Consider the following 17626-nt stretch of genomic DNA (forward strand, 5'->3'; position numbering starts at 1 on the left):
GCCAGATGCCATGATGGAGCCAGAAAGGGTAAGTATAACTGTAGTATCAGTGTGTATTATTTTTCTGCTTCTCCACCTCTTATTCTACTTATTATACACTGGGTCTGAAAAGACCTTGGACTATACGAGTGGTTTGTGGGTGGCAAGCACAAGATTTTTGGAGAATTTGTAAGAACCCAGTAATACTATCTAGGACTCACAAAACCTATTCAATGCAATATAACAGCTCACTAACAAAACCCTTGACCGGCTGCAATACCCAACACAACCACAGGGCAGCCACACATATAGAATAGACATTTTGTGAAAGAGTATCATAAAATCCTGTTGTTTTGAAAAGCTGCTTATCTGGATATGTTCAGATAAGTGTTAAGGTGGATATAGCTTAATATTTCTTAACGTGTTTGCTTTTCCCTCGGATTGGACAGGTGGACAGTAATGGATTACTATCATTAAGATCTCCAATTGATGAATTTACGCCGCAAGAACTGCCTTTGGCTTCTGGGATTCCCATCATAGCTCCTTATTGGGCTGATGTGGATATTTCCTCCTCTGGCAGCATATTTTATAGCCAGAATAGAGAAGATCCAGTCCTCTCCCGGGCAACCTCAGATATCAGAACGTACTTTGACAAAGTGGATTTCAAAGCTAAGTGGGTGTTTACTGCCACATGGGATAAAGTCTCCTACCATGGGTCGACATCCAACAAGGTATTTACTACGTCTTATAGGATAATAGAATGACACCCTTTGTCAGCTTTGAGATTTCAAAAATGGGGTTTCCAAAAAAAAAAAAAAAAGCAGTGGTCCACATTACCTACTAGACTACATTCAGGAGATTATACTAAAATTCCCATTGTTAACAATTACGTAGAATTTTAAGACCCTAAGATTGTTCCGATATAGGGTCCATCTGACTGAGACCACCCTAGAATTTCACATATCTCAGCATCTCATCTATTATTGGTTATTTTTTCAATTAAAGGAGTTTTGAGGCTATAAATATTGATGATGTGTCCTGAAGATAGGTCACTAGTATCAAATTTATGGAAGTTTGATATCTGCCATCCCAATCAATCAGTGATTTTCAGGAGCTGACACACAGAGAATGGAATAGGAAGAAGACAGCTCTCTCTCCCGTTTTCTGTGTAGGGGCTCAACTGAATCACTGAAGCTTAGGTCCCATTCAAATGAATAGGATCTTATCTGCAGTACCAGGTCTGGCCACTACAGAGTGCTATCTGCTTCCTTCTCCATTGTCTATGTATCAGTGGCTGAGAACATGTGATTGGTGAAAGGTATTGGGCATTGGACCCCTACCGATCTGGTACTGATGGCTTGTCCCTGGGGAAGGGCATTTATATTTTTGGCCCAGAAACATAGTTAGCATTTAGGTAGTCTCTGTAGCTAATGGAGAAGATGAGTCCAGGTTAAGCTGGTACCATACTGCATGGTGGAACAGTTGCATATCATATAAGGAGCACCTGAGGATCATGTTTGGACCACTTGAGGGATGACTCTGAGTGCCATCGATGTAAAGTCAGATTTCTTTATTATTTGATTTTCCTAGGTAAACACATTCCAGGTCGTTCTATGCACGGACGGAGGTCAGACATTTGTTATGTTCAATTATGCGAATATTTCATGGACTACAGGCACTGGCAGTGGGGGGAATAGTGATACAGGACTCGACGGTGTACCAGCTCTGGTAAGTCAGGGTTACTAGAAGTTGACCTACAAAATTTTGACCTTAACACTGAAATGGCAAAATATTGGACAATTATTAACCCAAATGCAAAAAGGGCAAATTATTAAGTCTGCATTTCATACATGATAATGAATACTTTGGAGTATATCCTATCGTATCCCCCTCATGTGTATACTTTCTTCCATAGGCGGGTCTGAACTCTGGAGAGGACTCTGGTTACTTTGTCATTCCGACATCGCTGACTTCAGAAATTGTCAATATATCCGGCACCAGTAATGTAAATGTAAAGGGTCGCTGGGCTTTTCAGGTTGACCATTTGAAATTTGTTTCCCCCGGGCTCGTACGAGGTTAGTATTGTATATAATGGAAAATCTATAGTAGAGGATTGCGCTAAATATAAATGTACTGCTAGACTGATGTCAATGTACAGAAATAAAGATATAAGTAGGGTTGAACGATGGGATTGGAAAAGATCGGATCCTGATTGGCGATCGAGTAAATTTCGTGATTGGATTCCGATCCCGTCTAAAAAAGATCAGGAACAGAATTCCGATCCTGATCGCTCAACTTACCTGCACAGAAGTGCTGCCCCTGCTATTCCACGCTGCTCTTGCTCCTCTTCTTTCTACTGCGCATGTCTGCAGAGCGCTGTGCATGCCACCGTGCATGCCACAATAAGCCCAGCTTACTCCCAGCATCAGTAACACTAGCCTGGGAGGCGGGAACATGTATGATGCTCTGTAGACATGCGAAGTAGAAAAAAGAAGAGTGAGAGCAGCATGGAGCAGCAGGGGCAGCGCTTCTGTGCAGGTAAGTGGACAGCAGGGGGGACTTAAGTAGCCGGGGGATTTTTTAATCACTACACAGCATGGAGTCCAAAAATTGAAGCCTTCAATTTTTGTATTCCACGCTGTGTAGTGAATAGGATCGTTTTTAAAATTTGATTTTCGATCAGTAAAAAAATCCCATTGACTTGCATTAGGATCGGAATTGGGATCGGGATCGGATTCGGATGGAAAATGATCGGAAATCGGATAATAAAAATGATCCTGAAATCCTGATATCCTGAAATATCAAGATCGGCTCAACCCTATATATAAGTGAATCTCTATGTACAAGGGTAGATCAAAAATGATCCGCACTCGGGTTATAGAATTTATTTTAATCAACCTTCAGAAAAGGCAAAAGTTTAATTTTTCTACATACTCTCCAACTTTTCAATAAACTTTGCCCAATTGAAAATAAAATTTTGCACTCCACATAAAATAAAATAAAGTTTTAGGCTGAGCTGAGCCACAAATTTTCTGCTGTCTCCACCTCTTCACCAAACATTAATCTTCATCCTTCGAGGTATTCAGAGGACCATACTGATGATCATCCAAATGTGTACCCAACGTTGTCATTAGACATAGACATGGATGGACGTCTAACTCCTTTTTGTGGGAAAATTCTGACTTGCCCCCTATATCTGTTTCTTTTTTTCATCATCCTCCTAGATTTGGGATATTGTATGTCATGTTTTGCTCTACTTTTACAAAAAAAATCAACCTCTGCCTATCTGGAGATCCTAAAAGAGAGGTCTTATCATTTGGACATCCTTCCAAGACCAAAAGAGAAGAGCCGCTAACAGATATCTACATATTCCATGAATGGCCAACATGTAATACTACTAGAGATGAGCGAGTAGTGTTCGATCGAGTAGGTGTTCGATCGAATACTACGGTATTCGAAATACTTGTATTTGATCGAACACTACTAGCTGTTCGAAGTTTAAGATTCGATGCAGAACCAGCGTTGATTGGCAGAATGCTGGTTCTTCTCTTTTCTTTCCGAAGTCTTCTCCCCGCGTCTTCTTCCGGATGGAATTCACCCTGCCTAGGCATCTGGCCTAGGAAGAGCCAACTGCATGCGCAGTCGGCTCTGCTCAGGCTTCGGGCCTGGGCAGAGCCGACTGTGCATGTCCGCACATGACCGCGATTTCAGATGACTAGGCAGAGTGAATTCCAGCCGGATGTAAACGCGGGGACCCTGCACGGGGAGAAGACTTCTCGGAGGATCCAGCTTGACCGTCACTCGTGGACTTGGTAAGTATAATTTGATCATTTGCGTACCCCTGAAACGAGCATGTCCCCCCATAGACTATAATGGGGTTCGAAATTCGTTCGAACAGTCGAACAGTGTGCGGCTGTTCGAATCGGATTTCGAACCTCGGACATTTTAGTGTTCGCTCATCTCTACTACATTTCCACTGTAGAGGCCGCTGTAAGGAATGTGTAATGACAACAACAAGTATCACCAGAAAAAGCAGCCGTTTGCGTTGAGGTTGTTCCCGCCATCTTGGAGAACCAAGCACAGATCTTTTGTGGACGTAGTCTTTCTCCAATCCTTCTGTCTCTTCATGTCATCCCAGACAGACTGGATGTTGTTGAGCTCAGGTCTATGTCTGTGGCGGCCATATTATAACTTCCAGGACTACTCCTCCAAAGGGCAAAGGTCACAACAAATAGTGATTGCAAGCTTTCTATAGCTATGTAGATCAAAAATTAGCGTAGTACCTGGTTATTCCAAAAAAAAGTGTGTGACGTCAAGACAGAGGTATTGAACATCACATTACATTATGTAACTTAATAGGTGGCGACATCACATGTTACAATATCACAGAACCATAAAGTTACCATCTTATAATGGATGAATGATGTTTTCTTATCTTTCCAGTTCCAAGAACATTAGCTCGTTTTTACCCTGAAACTGTAATACCCAGAGAAGGGAGAACAACATCACTAACAGCCGCAGGACGAAAACCAACCACAACTACAAGTCACCCGACAGGTACATTGTGAAATATTGGATGAAAACAGACAAAAAGGCAAATAAACTGGTCAATTGAAATTTACTAAAACCAGTATTTCATGTGAAGATCTTAATCCTTTCAGATGCTAGAAAATTGGTGTAAATGGCTTAAAATGTTCCTTCCTATATGTCTATGACTTAGAAAAAGCATCAACAAATTTTCCTTCTACTTTCGGTAGGTCTTCTCTACCCATATGGCCTCCAATTGGACAATGCCAGTCCAAGATTGGATGACGGAGGGCCACCGCTTATAATGCTGGATCTCAAGCTTCCTCTATTTGGTGGCTTATATTCATCTTTCTATGTGAGTATGCCGCAAGTTCTTATCATAACAGAAAAAGTGGATGTCCTGTAGTTTGTGCCGATCAAGTGTTTCTTTTCTATATGGTGCTGCTCTGACTTGATCTCTAGATATTGTAGATAAAAAGTGATGCATGGGAAGGTGATGGATACATGGTAGATAGAAGTAATAGAGATAGATATGAGACAGAGTTACATAGATAATAGAGACACTAGATAGATATAGAGAGGAAAAAGATGTCACTGTTCAGTTGTGCCCGTTTCTTCAGAAGTGTCTTTAGGTCTTTAAAAGTGACAGTGACATCTTTTTCCTACTTAGATAGATATAGTGATAGATAGATAGATAGATAGATAGATAGGAGATAGATAGATAGATAGATAGATAGATAGATAGATAGATAGGAGATAGATAGATGATAGATAGATAGATAGATAGATAGATAGATAGATAGATAGATGGGAGATAGATAGATAGATAGATAGATAGATAGATAGATAGATAGATAGATAGATAGGAGATAGATAGATAGATAGATAGGAGATAGATAGATAGATAGATAGATAGATAGATAGATAGATAGATAGATAGGAGATAGATAGATAGATAGATAGATAGATAGATAGATAGATAGATAGATAGGAGATGATAGATAGATAGATAGATAGATAGATAGATAGATAGATAGGAGATAGATAGATAGATAGATAGATAGATAGATAGATAGGAGATAGATAGATAGATAGATAGGAGATAGATAGATAGATAGATAGATAGATAGATAGATAATACATAATAGATATATGGATAGATAGATAGATAGATAGATAGATAGATAGATAGATAGATATGAGATAGATAGATAGATAGATAGATAGATAGATAGATAATACATAATAGATATATGGATAGATATATATATAGATAGATAGATAGATAGATAGATAGATAGATATGAGATAGATAGATAGATAGATAGATAGATAGATGATAGATTTAAGCAGTCAAATAAAAGTTATATACTCAATCAATATTCTGACACTTTTGTACTTTCTATATTTCCATTCGACAGTTGAATAACAATGGATACCTGTCATCCAAGGATTTCAGACTATATAAACCACTAAAATATCCATTATTAAAGACAATCTTTATGATTGCCCCCTACTGGTGTGATGTGGACATCAGGAAAGTTGGAGACATCTTGTATCGTCAGAGTACAGATTCCAAGCTCTTGTCCCGGGCGACATCTGATATAAATATCTATTTCCGCGGCTTGGACTTCGCAGCTACCTGGGTATTTGTAGCCACGTGGAAAAATGTTCCCTATTTTGGATCTAAATCTAAAAGGGTATTTCTTCTTCTACTTCATACGTACTGCAATGTTTGAGAATCTTATATTATTGTATATTGTTATATACTTATAGCGTAAGTGTGTAAAAAACCACTAAAAAGACGGAAAAAGCTTGACTTTATATATAGATTTTCAGTAGTGATGGGTAGGGTTGAGCCGATCTTGAGATTTCAGGATCGTTTTTAAAATCCAATTTTCGATCACTTTCCAGTCGATCCCGATCGTGAAATTTGCTCGATCACCGATCGGGATCCGATCTTTCCCGATCCCGATTGCTCACCTTACAGCTCGGACTCACCATACTCAACTGTCCAGAAATCTACTTTGGCACCCAGTCTCCTGTCTTCCGACTTCTACTGGCCTCCTGAGTGTGACATCTGCAGCACTGAAGCCCAATCCCAGACACGTTTCATGATTTTGAATGCCCCATGTGACCGCTGATGTCACCCAGGAGGCCGGACGAGGCCATAAGAGAAGACTGGAGGCTGCTTCAGAGTCCCAGATTGGTGAGGAAAGCCGAGTATGAGTTATCTAAAAAGAACTCAGAGAATAATGACGATTCTTGGGTGGAAAACCCCAAAAGTCTTCGGCTTGGCCAAACCCCAAATTTTTGCGAAAGGCAGAATGAAGCCGTTTTATTGATCCATACTGTTCAAGCTGCCTGTTATGTTATGTCTTAAGCTCAAAACATCTCAATGTATTGGCATAATTGACATTACTGTATATTCATCTGGTTATATTTTTAGGTGAATACCTTCCAGCTTGTTCTCATATCCAATGGAAACATTACTTTTGCTCTATACAACTACGCAGATCTTCAGTGGACCACAGGCACAAGCAGTCGTGGAAACGGTTATACAGGTCTTGGTGGAATTCCAGCTCTGGTAAGTAGGGTTGAGACGATCTTGACTTTTCAGTATCGATTTTAAAATCCGATTTCCGATCATTTTTCATTCGAACCCGATCTCTATCCCAATTCCGATCCCAATGCAAGTCAATGGGATTCTTTTACTAATCGGAGATCATATTTTAAAAACAATCCTATTCACTATACAGCATGGAATCTAACAATTGAACGCTTTAATTGTTAGAATCCACGCTGTGTAGTCAATCACTAAGTAGCCAGAGGATTTTTTTTTAATCCTCTGGCTACTTAGTCCCCCCTGGTGTCCACTTATCTCCAGAGATGGCTGCTCCGGTGTTCTTCTTCGCCTCGTTGCCGCTCCAGCTGCAGTCTTCTTCTCGCCTCAATTCTCCCTGCCTCCCAGGTTAGGAGAGTGTGGGCGGGTTAGGAGAGTGTGGGCAGACGTCATGTCTCCCCGCTCTGTACCCGCCCACACTCTCCTAAGCCACAAGCCCCGCCTTCCTAGCTCTTTAAACACTAACCTGGGAGGCGGGGCAGCGAGGCGAGAAGAGCAGCGTGGAGGGCCAGCGAGGCGAAGAACACCGGAGCAGCCATCTCTGGAGGTAAGTAACTACTAGAGATGTTAGTTTAGTCTCCCATTAGAATGAATGGAGGCAGCCGGCGCGCAGAGGGTTAAGGCTGTGTGTCGGCTGCTTCCATTCATTCCTATGGATCCGCAGCAGAGCCTTCACACTGAATATACACTATATACTCAGTGTGAAGGCTAAGCAAAGCATTGTGAGAAATAGTACCGATCTCGATTTCACCTAAAAAGATCGTGTTCGGGATTCCGGTCACGATCGTGAATTTTTCTCGATCACCGATCAGAACATGATCGCTCAACCCTACTGGTAAGACATTTAGGAGACATTCCTAAACTGAATGGCCTAGAATTTTGGCTCCATTTGCACCAAAAACTGGTGGACAAGTCTTGCACCTCATATATTATATCTTTAGACATTTTTTGCAGCTTGCTAGGCAAGGAGTCTTGGCACACAGCAGAGAGGCATGGCTTAGAAGATAAAGAACATTGTCTAGCAGGATAGGTGATGACTTGAAACTTTTTCCAAAATTTTAGAGCAAAGTAACCCCTCGTTCACATCTGCATTGGTATTCCATTCGGGGGAGTCCGCAGGGAACATGCCGACAGGAAAGTAGTTCACAATCTACTTTCATGTCCGTATGACTCGTGCGGAGATCTTTCGGCAAGCACACAGACCCCATTATAGTCTATGGGGTCCGTGTGCTTTCACTGCAAACCACTTCCAAATGCATTTGGTAGTCTATTTGGGGGGTCCCCATGCAGATTCCCCGACTGGATTACCAAATGCTGATGTGAACGAGGGTTAAGCCATTCAATGGATGGTGAGATATTACATTAAAAAAATCTAAAATGTCAAGGAAGATGCTCCAAATATGTCATACCGTATAAGGTACTGTGATTGGTCTGACGTGTCTTTAGACTGTCTGGTCTGTTTACACAGTCAACATATTAGACAAGATTATAAAATCTGCCCCATTATGAAAATTAGGTCCCTTAACCATATCATGACAATCTAGTGTATCATGGCAAATTGGGTCAACTTTCTATGTTTCCCCAAATTTTGATGAGCCCCCAAATCCTGTGGCCTCTGCCTAGTCCTGAAAAGTTCTTCTTCAGACCATGGGGCTGTGGATACGACTATGTTGAAAGATTAAATGTTTTTGGAAAAATAAAAAATATTTGTCAAATTTTGACCAATATTTTTGTTGGTAAACTTTTTAGGCCGGTTTTAACAGCGGCAACAAAACAAGCTATTACCAGCTGCCCCGATCACTAACTCCAGACGTTCTCCTGCTATCCTCTACAAGTAATGTTAATGTTCCTGGACGTTGGGCCTTCAAAATAGATCAGGTATACGCTGAAGATACCGGTGGCCTCTTGGGTAAGTTAACTTATTTTCTATGTGTCTATTGAATCAATGTATAAAATTTGCCCAAATTTTTGATGCTTTGAAACCGCAGGGGCCAAATTTTCTGTACTGAAAAACAAATTAGGTTGGCAAACAGTTTTTTGAAAATCAAGTTTTTGGTTGAATTTTCCATTAAAAAAAAAAAAAAGGTAGAAAGTTTAAATTTTACGTTATTTCGTGGGTAACAAAAACAAAATATTTCTTTTGGCTGGTGTTTATAATGAATATGATCCAATATGAGTGTTGTTGTGGTGTAATTATTGACTAATGGTGATTTTTTTGGTTTTTAACCATTATGGCGATTTTTCGGTGAATTTTCTCTTATATCTACAGAAAAAAAATGTAATTGTGTATTTTGTAATGTGTTTGAATTTTTGTTTTTACATCGGAACTACGAGAAAAAAAGGTTTTTCTTTAAAAATAATAACAGGCAATTGTTCTTAAAGAATGATCTGCAGACGGTTAGAGAAATCTTTCTTACGGAGTAGGCACACTGAGAAGAACAGAGAAAGACTTGGATTGGATTGGTGGCCACTTATTGACAATCTTGGTAATTACTGTATATTTTTGAAAATTTTTGATATAAACAATGTATAATTGTGATTATTTACTGGGTGATATAAGTTACACTTGTCAACTTCTAATGCCCTCATATGGGCACGGAGCAGGGCACAGCTCCACCAATATTTTCAACAGACACAGGAAGGACCTTGTCGTGGTTCTGTTGCTCACAATTGATGGATGCCCGAGACCGTCCATATATTGTGCCAACGCTTCCTATATGGACTAGTGGACTGTTACTGTAACTGTCTAAGTCTACACTTTAAGAAAAAAAAACTTATATCCAATATTGCATGGATGGATGGATGGTTACACATGATAGGCATATATGAATTGATAGATGGGGAAAGAATGATTGATGGATGGATGTAAGATGTAACTATGGATGGATGGATGAATAGATGATGTATAGTTGGTATGTATGTACGTATGTATGTAAGTGTTATGTATGTTATGTTTCCTGCTAAAAAATATTGTGAATGAAGCCTAAACCCTGCACCCCTCTGGAAGCTCTCAAACCTCCATCTCCAGTCCTTCTTACAGAATCTCTTTCCCTTTATCTTCATTCTTTCTCCTTGAACTTCCACACATCCATGTCATGCACCTACCCTAGCCTCCATGGCTTCACCTCAGTTTGCCTCACAGATCCTTTTCACCTTAATTACAGTGTATTCCTGGTGCTCCACACCTCCATCTATAGTCTGTCTCCTTGATCCTCCATATCTTCATCTCCAGTCTATCTACTTAATCCTACACATTTTTATCCTCAGTTTGTCTCGGTGATCCAATACCCCTTCATCTCCTATCTGTATCCCTGTTTCTCCACTCTTTCATTATCAGTCTTTCTTCCTAATCCTCTTCTCAATCTCTGCTCTGTCTCTGTTATCCTCCCAGATCCTTCACACCTTCATCTCCAGTCTCTCTGATCCTCCATACCTATATCTACTGTTTGTCTCTCTGATCCTCCATCTCCAGCCTGTCTCTCTGATCCTCCATACCTCCATCTCCAGCCTGTATCTCTGATCCTCCATACCTCCATCTCCAGCCTCTCTCCGATCCTCCATACCTCCATCTCCAGCCTGTCTCTCTGATCCTCCATACCTCCATCTCCAGCCTGTCTCTCTGATCCTCCATACCTCCATCTCCAGCCTGTCTCTCTGATCCTCCATACCTCCATCTCCAGCCTGTCTCTCTGATCCTCCATACCTCCATCTCCAGCCTGTCTCTCTGATCCTCCATACCTCCATCTCCAGCCTGTCTCTCTGATCCTCTATACCTCATCTCCATTCTATCTCTCTAATCCTCCATACTTCCATCTACTGTCTCTCTGATCTTCCATACTTCCATCTACTGTCTGTCTCCCTTGATCCTCCATCCTCTTCCGGCCTTGAATTCACTCTGCTAGGCATCGGGCAGAGTGAATTCAGAGCCGGAAGACACCGCGGGAAAGCTGCGCAGGGAGAAGACTTCTAAAGGTAGGAGAAGAACCAGCGTTGATTGGCTGACTGTATAGCATTCGGCCAATCAACACTGGTTCTGCATCGAATCTTAACTTCGAACAGCTAGTAGTACTCGATCGAGTACGAGTATTTTGAATACCGTAGTATTCGATCGAATACCTACTCGATCGAATACTACTCGCTCATCTCTAATGATAAACATTGAGGGATAGATCTGTATACAACCAGGCAGAAGATTGGAGATATTTCCTTCCAGGCAAACCCAATAAAATCCACAACTTCTGTATCTCTTTATCTCATCAATGTATTTTTATTTTTGACACACATATTGGAATCAGAATTCTTCATCATATACATGACTCATGCCAGTGCTCCAAATCCAGATACACGAGCTAATAGGACAATCTGCATACAGAATATAATGGGACGATTACTATGGAGACCTCTCTTCTGTGTTGTCCCAATTTAGGTTACAGGGATTAATATTAAAATAAAGACCAACAAAAATCATCCAAACGCCCATCTGTTCTCAAAGAAAATTGTCACCACTAACTTTTTTTTTTAATTTTATGGGCATCAGTTATAGGGACTTCACCCAAAAAGTCTACCTATGGTCCAATTTTGGAGTTAAGAGTTTTGGGAAGGTGATGGTCCTCTTGGGGCTACACTACAGAACTTGGCTCTGTTAAAAATGTTTTATGATACCCTCATAGGTGATACATAGGAAGACTATGCAAATCTGACTTCCATGATGTAATTAGGATGCCAGTGCCTCAAGTATGCACACCAATAGAGGGCGCTGACTGAGGATGTGCAAGTCTATCTTCCATGATGTAATTAGGAAGACAGAGTCTCAGTCAAGCAAGCCTATAGAGGGCGCTCCCTTTAACATCATGCCGACCTTCTCAGAGGCCTTTGTTTGCAATGATGTTGGGATTATACCAGGTACAGTCTCTCAGCCAAGGACAGCTGCTTCGATGTACTTGCACCTTGTCAGCTTGGCGCAGAGAGGACTGATCTGGCAGAGGTGAGAGGCTTAGACAGGGTTAAGGGGATATCTGCCCTCCATAGGGAGAGACCACCATTTAGGTGTGTGGAGTCTTATTAAGCCATGAGCGCTCCACTGCAAAGGAACATGGGAAGAATATGCAAACCTGACTTCCATGATGTAATTAGGATGCCAGAAAATTTTGAAAAAAAAAAAAAAAAAAGCAATTTTCAAAGTTTGAAATTGTCCTCTTTTCATATATCCTATTAATATTATAAATGTGAAAGTTTGTGGGTTTGTGAGTTTGGATGTTCGGATGTTTGTTCCTCAATCACGCAAAACCTGCTCGACCGATTTGGCTGAAATTTTCCACAAACATAGTTAATACACCCGATTGCGCAATAGGCTACTTTTCGTCACGATAGCGCACATACGTTTGTGCCAGGACCCCCAGAAAACCCAAACTCACACCACCATCTCTGCAATCTCACACACTTTGGACCATAGCAAGCCACAAAATTCATATTGCCCTCTGCAGCCTCGCCCCTAACCCCACACAATCTCATATACATATACTTTACCACTTTGCCCCTCACCTTAACGATACTCCAGGAGGTTCTCTTTAACGCCCCGGAGCAGCCATATTTGCCGACCCCCACCGCTCTGACAATCCGCGACACCGCCCACCCATGTCAATACCCCTAGGCGGTCTAATAAATGCAAAAAAAAAGTTTAAAAAAAGTAAAAAAAATAATAAAAACAAATAAAAAGGATTAAAAATTCAAATCACCCCCCTTTCCCTAGAACACATATAAAAATAGTTAAAAACTGTGAAACACATACATGTTAGGTATCCCTGTGTCCGAAATCGCCCGCTCTACAAAGCTATACAAATATTTTTCCTGTTCGGTAAACGCCGTAGCGGGAAAAATGGTCAAAAGTGCCAAACCGCCGTTTTTTCACTGTTTTGATTCTGATAAAAATTTGAATAAAAAGTGATCAAAGCAATAACATTTCCTGAAAATGGTAGAACTACAAAGTACACCCGATCCGTCAAAAAAAGACGCCCTATGCATCCCCGTACACACACGTATAAAAAAGTTATGGCTGTCGGAATATGGCGACTTTTCAAAAAAAAAATTTTTAACACAGTTTTGGATTTGTTTTTAAGGGGTCAAAATGTAAATAAAACCATAGAAATTTGGTATCCCCGCCATCATAACGAAACACAGAATACAGGGGACATGTCATTTTGGTTGCACAGTGAACGCCGTAAAACCAAAGCCCGTAAGAAAGTCGCAGAAATGCATTTTTTCTTCAAATCCACCCCATTCTGAATTTTTTCCCTGCTTCCCAGTACAATATATAGAATAAATAATGGCGGCATCATGAAGAAAAATTTGTCCCGCAATAACTAAGACCTCATATGGCTCTGGGAGCGGAGAAATAAAAAAGTTATGGGGTTTAGAAGGAGGGGAGTCAAAAACAAAAAACGAAAATCCAAAAATGCCATCGGCGGGAAAGGGTTAACTTCAAATACTTCTGTCCCAAAGTCACTATGTAAAGTTTCTCACAACACCGTATATATAGCAGCTCAAATACACATTACATTCAACACAAAAGTCTCACGTATTCTCAGAATTATAGCAACAACAAGATACAAACTTACATTTCATATCCCTTACCTTATACACAGTACGAAAACCTTACCCGCGCCTGTATATACCCACTGCTACAATCACCGCAGACGAAGTCGCGGGTACCAGCTAGTAGAGTTATACCGCTCAAATTAGTTAATACACAGAATTTACCACATCTCTTTGGACATCAAATTTTAAATGTTCCTTTAATTTTTTTGGACGTTATAAGGCTTACGGTCTAAGGGTGCATGCACACTACGTAACGCCGGCGTGTATGAGAGCCGTACACGCCGGCGTTACAGCAGGGCTGCCGGACACTTCCCATTCATTTCTATGGGAGCCGGCATGCGAGCGCTCCCCATAGAAATGAATGGAAAAAGCAGTCCATTCATTTCTATGGGGAGCGCTCGCATGCCGGCTCCCATAGAAATGAATGGGAAGCGTCCGGCAGCCCTGCTGTAACGCCGGCGTGTACGGCTCTCATACACGCCGGCGTTACGTAGTGTGCATGCACCCTAACAGAAATTTTCAAGAGAATTTACAAAAATTTTTTTAAAGGGACTATTTCAATTACAAAGGGCTTTGAAGGGTCTTTGCAATAGAAACCCCCCATCAATCTCCCAATCTCTCAAATAATTCAAAACAGCATTTGGGAAGTTTGTTAACCCTTTAAGCATTTCACAGGAATTAAAACAATATGAAGGTGAAACTTAGACATTTTTTTTTTCAAAAATACATTCATTTAGCCCTAAAATTAACACATTAACAAGGGGTTAAAGGAGAAAAACATTACAGCTTGTTATGCAATTTCTCCCGAGCACAGAAATACCCCAAATGTATTTTTTTTTTCCACTCTATATTTAGTTATTTAGAGAACATTACACTGTATTTATCTTGATAAATCAAGGTTCCGCTTACCTTTTTGGGGTAAAATAGAAGACTCAGCCTGCCACTGTATGACTGTAAGATGAAACATGTTTATTCAGTTTTTCTTTACAAATAAAATATTATACACTGCTCAAAAATAAATAAATAAAGGGAACACTTAAGCAACCCAATGTAAGGGCTAGTTCACAAGGGGACATGGACGCTGATTTTGACAGCAGATTTTGCGGCCAAATCAGCGTCCATACAATGTCCACACTATGTGAACTGCTCCCGCCGCGACCATCGCGGTCGCGGCTTTCACCTCCGCTGTCGGCTCAAATGAATGAGCCAACATGGAGGGCGCTGCGGCTGGGCGGAAGCCGCGGCTCATCGCGAGCGGCTTCCGCCCAAAAGATAGGTCATGTCGCTTCTTTTTCTGCTAGCGAGCTAGCAGAAAAAAAAAAAGCGAGCAGTTCACATAGGGATACATTGTATGGACGCTGATTTGGCCGCGAAATCCGCTGTCAAAATCAGCGTCCATGTGCCCGTGTGAACTAGCCCTAACTCCAAGCGACACTGATTGACAATCAATTTCACATGCTGTTGTGCAAATGGAATAGACAACAGATGGAAATTATTGGCAATTATCGAGACACACTCAATAAAGGAGGGGTCTGCAGGTGGGGACCCCAGACCACATCTCAGTACCAATGCTTTCTGGCTTTTGAATGTTGGTTGTGCTTTCACACTCGTGGTAGCATGAGACGGACTCTACAACCCACAAAAGTGGCTCAGGTAGTACAGCTCATCCAGGATGGCACATCAATGTGAGCTTTGGCAAGAAGGTTTGCTGTGTCTGTCAACGTAATGTCCAGAGGCTGGAGGTGCTACCAGGAGACAGGCCAGTACAACAGGAGACGTGATGGGGCCGTAGGAGGACAACAAACCAGCAGCAGGACCACCTACCTTTGCCTTTGTGCAAGGAGAAACAGGAGGAGCACTGCCAGAGCCCTGCAAAATGACCTCCAACAGACCACAAAAGTGCATGTGTCTGCACAAACAGTTAGAAACCGACTCCATGAGGATGATACTGTATGAGGGCTCGACATCCACAGATAGGGGTTGTGCTCACAGCCCAACACCGTGCTGGACGTTTGGCATTTGCCACAGAACATCAGGATTGGCAACTTGGCCACTGGCATCCTGTGCTCTCCAGAGATGAAAGCAGGTTCACACTGAGCACGTGACAGACATTACAGAGTGTGGAGAGGCCGTGGAGAGAGATCTGCTGCCTGCACCATCCTTCAGCATGACTGGTTTGGCAGTTGGTCAGTAATGGTGTGGGGTAGCATTTCTTTGGAGGGCCGCACAGCCCTCCATGTGCTTGCCAGAGGTATCCTGACTGCCATTAGGTACCGAGATGTGATCCTCAGACCCCTTGTGAGACCATATGCTGGTGCGGTTGGCCCTGGGTTCCTCCTAATGCAGGACAATGCCAGACCTCATGTGGCTGGAGTGTGTCAGCAGTTCCTGTAAGATGAAGGCATTGAAGCTATGGACTGGCCCGCCCATTCCCCAGACCTGAATCCGATTGAGCACATCTGGGACATCATGTCTCACTCCATCCACCTACGTCACGTTGCACCACAGACTGTCCAGGATTTGGCAGGTGCTTTAGTCCAGGTCTGGGAGATCCCTCGGTACTATTCCGTTATTGGGCCAGCAGAGCTGTTCAGCACCAGCATCGGGACAGCAGCAGTCAGCATTTCAGCATCGGGAATGACATCCGAGGACTGACTGCTGGCCCGATGCTTTTGCCCAGCTCTCCTTCCATCTGCCCCGTACCCCTCTCCCCGCCAGACAACTAGGCCTGACAGACACTACTAGTCACTGGGACGCTGCAGGAAGTTTGTCCCTCCGGGTCGCCGTAGCTCCCCGCCGATACTATGGTCGGCGCGTCCCTGAATCTCCATCACCACTTTCACGACTCTTTATTGAGCCCCAGTGTGTGTTTTCTTACTTTCGGTCTCTGTTCTCGGTACCGGCCATGGCTTCCAGTGCAAGCGTCTTTCTTTCCTCCTGAACGCGAACAGCCAGATTGAGAGCGCCGAGGTGAGGCCTAGTCATGTGGTGGGGAGAGGGGTACGGGGCAGATGGAAGGAGAGCTGGGCACAAGCATCGGGCCAGCAGTCAGTCCTCGGATGTCATTCCCGATGCTGAAATGCTGACTGCTGCTGTCCCGATGCTGGTGCTGAACAGCTCTGCTGGCCCAATAACGGAATAGTACCGATCCCTCAGGAGACCATCCACAACCTCATCAGGAGCTGCCCAGGTGTTGTAGGGAGGTCATACAGGCCCGGGGAGGCCACACACACTACTCAGCCTCATACTGACATGGTGTAAGGACATTACATCAAAGTTGGATCAGCCTGCAGTGTGTTTTTCCATTTTAATTTTTGGGGGGACTCCAAATCCAGTCCTTCATTGGTTAATAAATTTGATTTCCATTAATGATTTTTGTGTGATTTTGTTGTCATCACATTCAACTTTGTAAAGAACATAGAAAGTATTCAAGGAGGAGATTTCATTCCTTCAGATCTAGGAGGTATTATTTGAGAGTTCCCTTTATTTTTTTTAAACAGTGTGTTACTCATGTAGAAGACATTAACATAAATATGCAAAAGATAACATCAGTAATGAGCGTCAGTAATGCTACATATGTAATATGGGAACCCTGTATATCCTAAAGCACAGGAGCAGGGGTGAACCTACCTTTTTCGCCGCCCGAGGCGGATGACAGAAAGCCGCCCCCCGGAGGAGGGGGCGGAGGGGCGTGGTGCAGCGAAGGGGGGTGGGTCAGAGCGAAGGGGGCATGGCTTAGCGGCGTTCGCAGGCAAAGAGCAGGCAGGGAGAGGACCTGCTCTCTGCCTGAGCGTGAGGGGAGGCCGCTGAAGCAGCGCTGCATCCACAGGGCCTCCCCAATCCACCGCTCGGTGCTAAGCCACTCCAGGACAGCTTGTCCTGGACTGGCTTAGGTAAGCAAAA

General features: G+C 42.5%; 1 long non-coding RNA gene across 1 annotated transcript; it reads left to right on the top strand.

The window, feature by feature from the left end:
• Positions 1-514: 514 nt before the first annotated feature.
• On the top strand, positions 515-2006 carry LOC142209833 (uncharacterized). The gene is made up of 3 exons (XR_012716972.1): positions 515-710; positions 1570-1707; positions 1895-2006. It is a non-coding gene; the product is annotated as an uncharacterized LOC142209833 (long non-coding RNA).
• The last annotated feature ends 15620 nt before the right edge of the window (positions 2007-17626 follow it).

The sequence above is a fragment of the Leptodactylus fuscus genome, chromosome 6 (assembly GCF_031893055.1).
Source record: "Leptodactylus fuscus isolate aLepFus1 chromosome 6, aLepFus1.hap2, whole genome shotgun sequence".
In the NCBI taxonomy this organism is placed as follows: domain Eukaryota; kingdom Metazoa; phylum Chordata; class Amphibia; order Anura; family Leptodactylidae; genus Leptodactylus; species Leptodactylus fuscus.